The 6,497-nt window shown below is 42.8% G+C and overlaps 1 non-coding gene across 1 annotated transcript; it reads left to right on the forward strand.

Moving 5' to 3' along the window:
• The first annotated feature begins 269 nt into the window (after positions 1 to 269).
• On the forward strand, positions 270 to 344 carry Trnas-cga. The gene has a single exon. It is a non-coding gene; the product is annotated as a tRNA-Ser (tRNA).
• Positions 345 to 6,497: the final 6,153 nt, after the last annotated feature.

Below are 6,497 nucleotides of genomic sequence, written 5' to 3' on the forward strand. Positions count from 1 at the left end.
AACTGTGTGCCCGACTGAGACTCGAACTCGGGATCTTTGCCTTTCGCGGGCAAGTGCTCTACCAACTGAGCTACCGAAGCACGGCTCACGCCCGGTACTCACAGCTTTACTTCTGCAAGTACCTCGTCTCATACCTTCCAAACTTTACAGAAGCTCTCCTGCGAAACTTGCAGAACTAGCACTCCTGAAAGGGAGAGCTTCTGTAAAGTTTGGAAGGTATGAGACGAGGTACTTGCAGAAGTAAAGCTGTGAGTACCGGGCGTGAGTCGTGCTTCGGTAGCTCAGTTGGTAGAGCACTTGCCCGCGAAAGGCAAAGGTCCCGAGTTCGAGTCTCGGTCGGGCACACAGTTTTAATCCGCCAGGAAGATTTTGCTGTTAATAAATCATAAAAATTACGGCCAATGCTGGCATTACTTCTAATTTTATTTATCATATGGTCGTTGTGCACTCAGCACTGTGTGGAGTCGTCGGTCAAACGATATAGACGATTTCATTGAAAAATTTAAAGAAAAATGGGTCAGCACCTTTCTATTAATGTGTGACCTGCTGGTAGACGAATGAAAGAATCTGTAGAGAAAAGCTATCTTCCGCGAATGTAAATCTACAGAGTTTATATACATTTTTATCTCAGTTAGCTCGCTTTCTGTGAATGACGCACGTAACAGGTTTCCGTTTAAGCCTCTTTTTTTCCCTTAAAACACAGGCAGTCCTTTCACCGTGTGGCAGTTAAGTGTTGACACGCGTGTGCCGTCAGAAATCCAATTAGCTCGCTAACGCCGAGGCAGAGGCGTGTCCGGACCAACCGGGGCCTAGCGTGCCGATGGTATCGGGGATTCCCTGGAAACAGAGCGGCTGGGGAGAGAGAGCTCGCGCGGAGTGCAGCAGAGGCGATGGAGATCCCATTTAGATATCGGCGCCCCTCGCGCACAGGCTATTAGCTGCTCCCTCTGCCGCCGGACAATGGAGCGCCTCTGGATCCGACTGTTTGCTGGATCCGTCCGCGAGACGGCGCTAGTGCTGCTCCTACAATGGCGGTCGCCGCCTGTGTCCAGGGACAATGCAGACCGACAGCAGTACAGGCGTACACACGATGGCCTCTGTGGTCACTGGTTGCTACTGGCAGAGGCTGCCATGTACGTCCTTTGACCACCGAATCACACTAAGAGGTTCACAATACATGGCCCCCCGTGGTTCCTACTTGTTCATCGTAGACTACCGATGCTATTTGCATAAGATGGCCCTTTCCTTCGCAAGGGTCTTGATAGCGTTTGGTAGATATACAGGGCGAGTATAATTACAAGAAAGAAAATTATTTCCACGCAAACTCTGCTACATGTAGTTCCTTTCCAGAGCTGAGTCCTCAGTTGCAATTGAGCAGTGACAAGAGTTGGACGTGTTTAGTCCTTAGTCCCGCCGTAGCGCTTCGAGTGTAGCAGTTAGCTCTTACTCTTGAACGTTTTGATATGTGAGCATACTTGAGTAAAAGTGTCGAACTTGTGGTAGTTTGTTTAGCGATATATTCGTCTGCTTTTCTTGTGTCCATCGTGTTCAGGATGAGTCTGTGTAAAGGTATTGTTAGCTTTGCAATTGATAAGCCCAGCCATAATGTACAGCCTAATTCCATCAAGAGTAATGATTATTTAGTGAAAAGGTTTGCTACTGCTTCAGATTACGTGCATAGCGCATATTTTGACACTGAGCATTATGTCCTCTTTGTAAAATTCGTAAATGCCCTCCAAGTAGACTGGTTGTTACTTGCTTATGGCAATCAGGTTGTAAGTAGGCTGTTTAGGTTTAGGCTGTTCAGGTTTTTATATTGGTAACGCCACGTTGCGCACTGTATGAAAATCGCTGGCTGTGCTGTGTGCAGTCTGTGGCTAGTTTGCATTGTTGTCTACCATTGTAGTGTTGGGCAGCTGGATGTTAACAGCGCGTAGCCTTGCGCAGTTGAAGGTGAGCCGCCAGCAGTGGTGGATGTGGGGAAGTGAGATGGCGGATTTTTGAGAGCGGATGATCTGGACGTGTGTCCATCAGAAACACTACATTTGTAAGAATGGATGTCATGAACTGCTATATATATTATGACTTTTGAACACTATTAAGGTAAATACATTGTTTGTTCTCTATCAAAATCTTTCATTTGCTAACTATGCCTATCAGTAGTTAGTGCCTTCAGTAGTTTGAATCCTGAAAGCTGGCAGTAGTGGCGCTCGCTGTATTGCAGTAGTTCGAGTAACGAAGATTTTTTGTGAGGTAAGTGATTTGTGAAACGTATAGGTTAATGTTAGTCAGGGCCATTCTTTTGTAGGGATTTTTGAAAGTTAGACTGCGTTGCGCCAAAAAAATTGTGTGTCAGTTTAAACACAGTCTTGTACAATTTTTCTAAGGGGACATTTCAAGGTTTTTTTTCCATAAGAATGGGTCAGTTAGTGTTGTCTTCCTTGCCAATGCTAACGATGAATGCAGGTATACCTATGTGCAGATTTTCAACCTGAACCAGAATATATGCTTTACAAACAAATTCACACTAAAACAGGACCTCTGTGTCTAATCCATCTATTTGGATATATATATATATATATATATATATATATATATATATATATATATATATATATATATATATGGATGGCTAGAGGACAAATGTAAGGGTATAGAGGCTTATCTCACTAGGGGTAAGGTAGATACTGCCTACAGGAAAATTAAAGAGACCTTTGGAGAAAAGAGACCACTTGTATGAATATCAAGAGCTGAGATGGAAACCCAGTTCTAAGTAAAGAAGGGAGAGCAGAAGGGTGGAACGAGTATATAGAGGGTCTATACAAGGGCGATGTACTCGAGGACAATACTATGGAAATGGAAGAGGATGTGGATGAAGATGAAAAAGGAGATATTATACTGCGTAAAGACTTTGACAGAGCACTGAAAGACCTGAGTCGAAACAAGGCCCCGGGAGTAGGCAACATTCCATTAGAACTACTGACGGCCTTGGGAGAGACAGTCCTGACAAAACTCTACCATCTGGTGAGCAACATGTATGAAATAAGCGAAATACCCTCAGACAAGAATATAATAATTCCAATACTAAAGAAAGCAGGTGTTGACAGATGTGAAAATTACCGAACTATCAGTTTAATAAGTCAAGGCTGCAAAATACTAATGCTAATTCTTTACAGACGAATGGAAAAACTAGTAGAAGCCGACCACGGGGAAGATCAATTTGGATTCCGCAGAAATATTGGAACACGTGAGGCAAAACTGACCTTACGACTCACCTTAGAAGAAATATTAAGGAAAGGCAAACCTACGTTTCTAGTATTTGTAGACTTAAAGAAAGCTTTCGACAATGTTGACTGGAATACTCTCTTTCAAATTCTAAAGGTGGCAAGGGTAAAATACAGGGGGTGAAAAGCTATTTACAAGTTGTACAGAAACCGGATGGCAGTTGTAAGAGTCGAGGGGCATGAAGGGGCATCAGTGGTTGGGAAGGGAGTGAGACAGGGTTTTAGCCTCTCCCCAATGTTATTCAATCTGTATATTGAGCAAGCAGTAAGGGAAACAAAAGAAAAATTCGGAGTAGATATTAAAATCCATGGAGAAGAAATAAAAACTTTGAGATTCACCGAAGACATTGTAATTCTGTCAGATACAGCAAAGGACTTGGAAGAGCAGTTGAACGGAATGGATAGTGTCTTGAAAGGCGGATATAAGATGAACATCAAGAAAAGCAAAACGAGGATAATGGAATGTAGTCGAATTAAGTCGGGTGATGTTGAGGGTATTAGATTAGGATATGAGACACTTAAAGTAGTAAAGGAGTTTTGCTATTTGGGGAGCAAAATAACTAATGATGGTCGAAGTAGAGAGGATATAAAATGTAGACTAGCATTGTCTAGGAAAGCGTTTCTGAAGAAGAGAAATATGTTATCATCGAGTATAGATTTAAGTGTCAGGAAGTCTTTTCTGAAAGTATTTGCATGGAGTGTAGCCATGTATGGAAGTAAAACATGGACGATAAAGAGTTTCGACAAGAAGAGAATAGAAGCTTCCGAAATGTGGTGCTACAGAAGAATGCTGATGATGGGTAGATCACATAACGAATGAGGAGGTATTGAATAGGATTGGGGAGAAGAGAAATTTGTGGCACAACTTGCCTAGAAGAAGGGATCGGTCGGTAGGACGTGTTCTGAGGCATCAAGGGATCACCAATTTAGTATTGGAGGGCAGCGTGGAGGGTAAAAATCGTAGAGGGAGACCAGGAGCTGAATACACTAAGCAGATTCAGAAGGATGTAACTTGCAGTAGGTACTGGGAGATGAAGAAGCTTGCACAGGATAGAGTAGCATGGAGAGCTGCATCAAACCTGTCTCAAGACTGAAGACCACAACAACATATATACATATATATATATATATATATATATATATATATATATATATATATATATATATACTAAAACAGTTCTTGTAAATAAAGGCTGTAAAGTGCATAGCTTAAGAGATTTAAGGACTTGTTCATCTTCAACACAATGAAACACAGCTCTTCTGCTGTAATCTCTTTGTTTTTGTCCTTCTGCCAGGAGGTATTATGGATGAAAACAAGAAAAAAATCTAGCAAACATTGGCTCTAAAACGCATACCTGAAAAGCTCTGAGCTCTTGCTAAATAGAAGAGATGTGTTTCACACTAGCGCAGATGAACTAGTGCTCACATCTTCTGATGTGTGCATTTTGATGGTGCTCGATGTATTGCAGTTCATCCGCACGTTAGCTTCCGCGCAGTCGTACGAGGAAGTGGCATTCCCCATCGACATAGGTTCCATTCCAATCACATGTCTCTTCATCAAGAGCTGCAGGGAAAAGTTTATGAGAATCGTGTTAACTTCTACGCACAGGCATTAAGACAGGGTACCCCAAATGTATCATGTGCCTTGTTGAGTTATGATGCCACATATTCCAATCGTGGCCAGGTAAACCGCCGAAAGATGGACTATTGGTCTCTTGACAACCAGTGTTGGCTTGTCAGCGGAACATCAGCGTCCATGGGGTCTAAACATAGACAGAAAACCGATCGCGCAGAAGTGTCCACGACTCCTAAGAGACCGTCTTCCACAAATGCTAGAAGACGTGTTTCAGTAGACTAGAAGAAACCCGTGGTACCAACATGATGACTGCTCAGTGCACAGCGCATGAAGTACTGCAGCATGTGTCCACGAATCTGAATAGCTGGATTAGACGCAGAGGAACTGTACCTTGGCCGACCCGTTCCACAGATTTGAATCCTGTAGACTGTTGTCTGTGGGGAAAGCTGAAACACACTGTCTACAAGGACATACCAACCACACTAGATGATATGCTACGACTTCTTACTCCAGCCTGCTCGGGACCTCCACTGAAATTTTAGCACGTGTGCCATAGTCGTTCCAAACCAGACCAGAAGAGTGTATTGCCGCTGCCATAGTCATTTTGAACGACACCTATGATGGGCAATTGTCTCATTACTAGTCAGAATCCACGTAACTAGTCCACGAAGTTACTTTGTTCTTTAACGTGTGTTACTACAGCTGTCGTACAAATGTCGGTGTGGGATCTGTTCAATATAGACATCTCCTAAATTACTCCCACTAGTGTCCTGCAACGAACACCACTGACATTTTAATTTATCCTACTTTTATTTTTTTAACATCAACAGGCATTGTCCCTTTGGAAAAAGTGTATATTTAAGCAAAAAATACACTTTTAAGTATTATTACAATCTTTTTATTGGCTAAGAATAGAGTCCCTGTCTACCAATACATTGTGTGAAAATCACACAGCAGTATTACAGTCTATTTCCGCAGTATTTAAGATGCAGGTTTTGGGCAGTTCACTGTGTGAGTATATAGGGCGGTCCATTGTTAGTGACCGGACCAAATATCTCACGAAATAAGCATCAAACGAGAAAAACTAAAAAGAACGAAACTCGTCTAGCCTGAAGGAGGAAACCAGATGGCGCTATGGTTGGCCCGCTAGATGGCGCTGCCATAGCTCACTTGCGTTTTTTGAAAATAGGAACCCCCATTTTTAATTACATATTCGTGTAGTACGTAAGGAAATATGAATGTTTTAGTTGATCACATTTTTCGCTTTGAGATAGATGGCGCTGTAATATTCGCAAACGCGTAAGTACGTGGTATCACGTAACATTCCGCCAGTGCGGACGGTATCTGCTTCGTCATACATTACCCGCGTTAAAATGGACCGTTTACCAATTGCGGAAAAGATCGATATCGTTTTGATGTAAGGCTGTTGTGATCAAAATGCCCAACGGCCTTGAGCTATGTATGCTGCTTGGTATCCTGGACGGCATAATCCAAGTGTCCGGAGCGTTCGCCGGGTAGTTACGTTATTTAAGGAAACAGGAAGTGTTCAGCCACATGTGAAACGTTAACCACGACCTGCAACAAATTATGATGCCCAAGAAGGTGTTTTAGCTGTTGTCGCGGCTAATCCGCACATC

This window comes from Schistocerca piceifrons, chromosome 9 (assembly GCF_021461385.2).
Source record: "Schistocerca piceifrons isolate TAMUIC-IGC-003096 chromosome 9, iqSchPice1.1, whole genome shotgun sequence".
In the NCBI taxonomy this organism is placed as follows: domain Eukaryota; kingdom Metazoa; phylum Arthropoda; class Insecta; order Orthoptera; family Acrididae; genus Schistocerca; species Schistocerca piceifrons.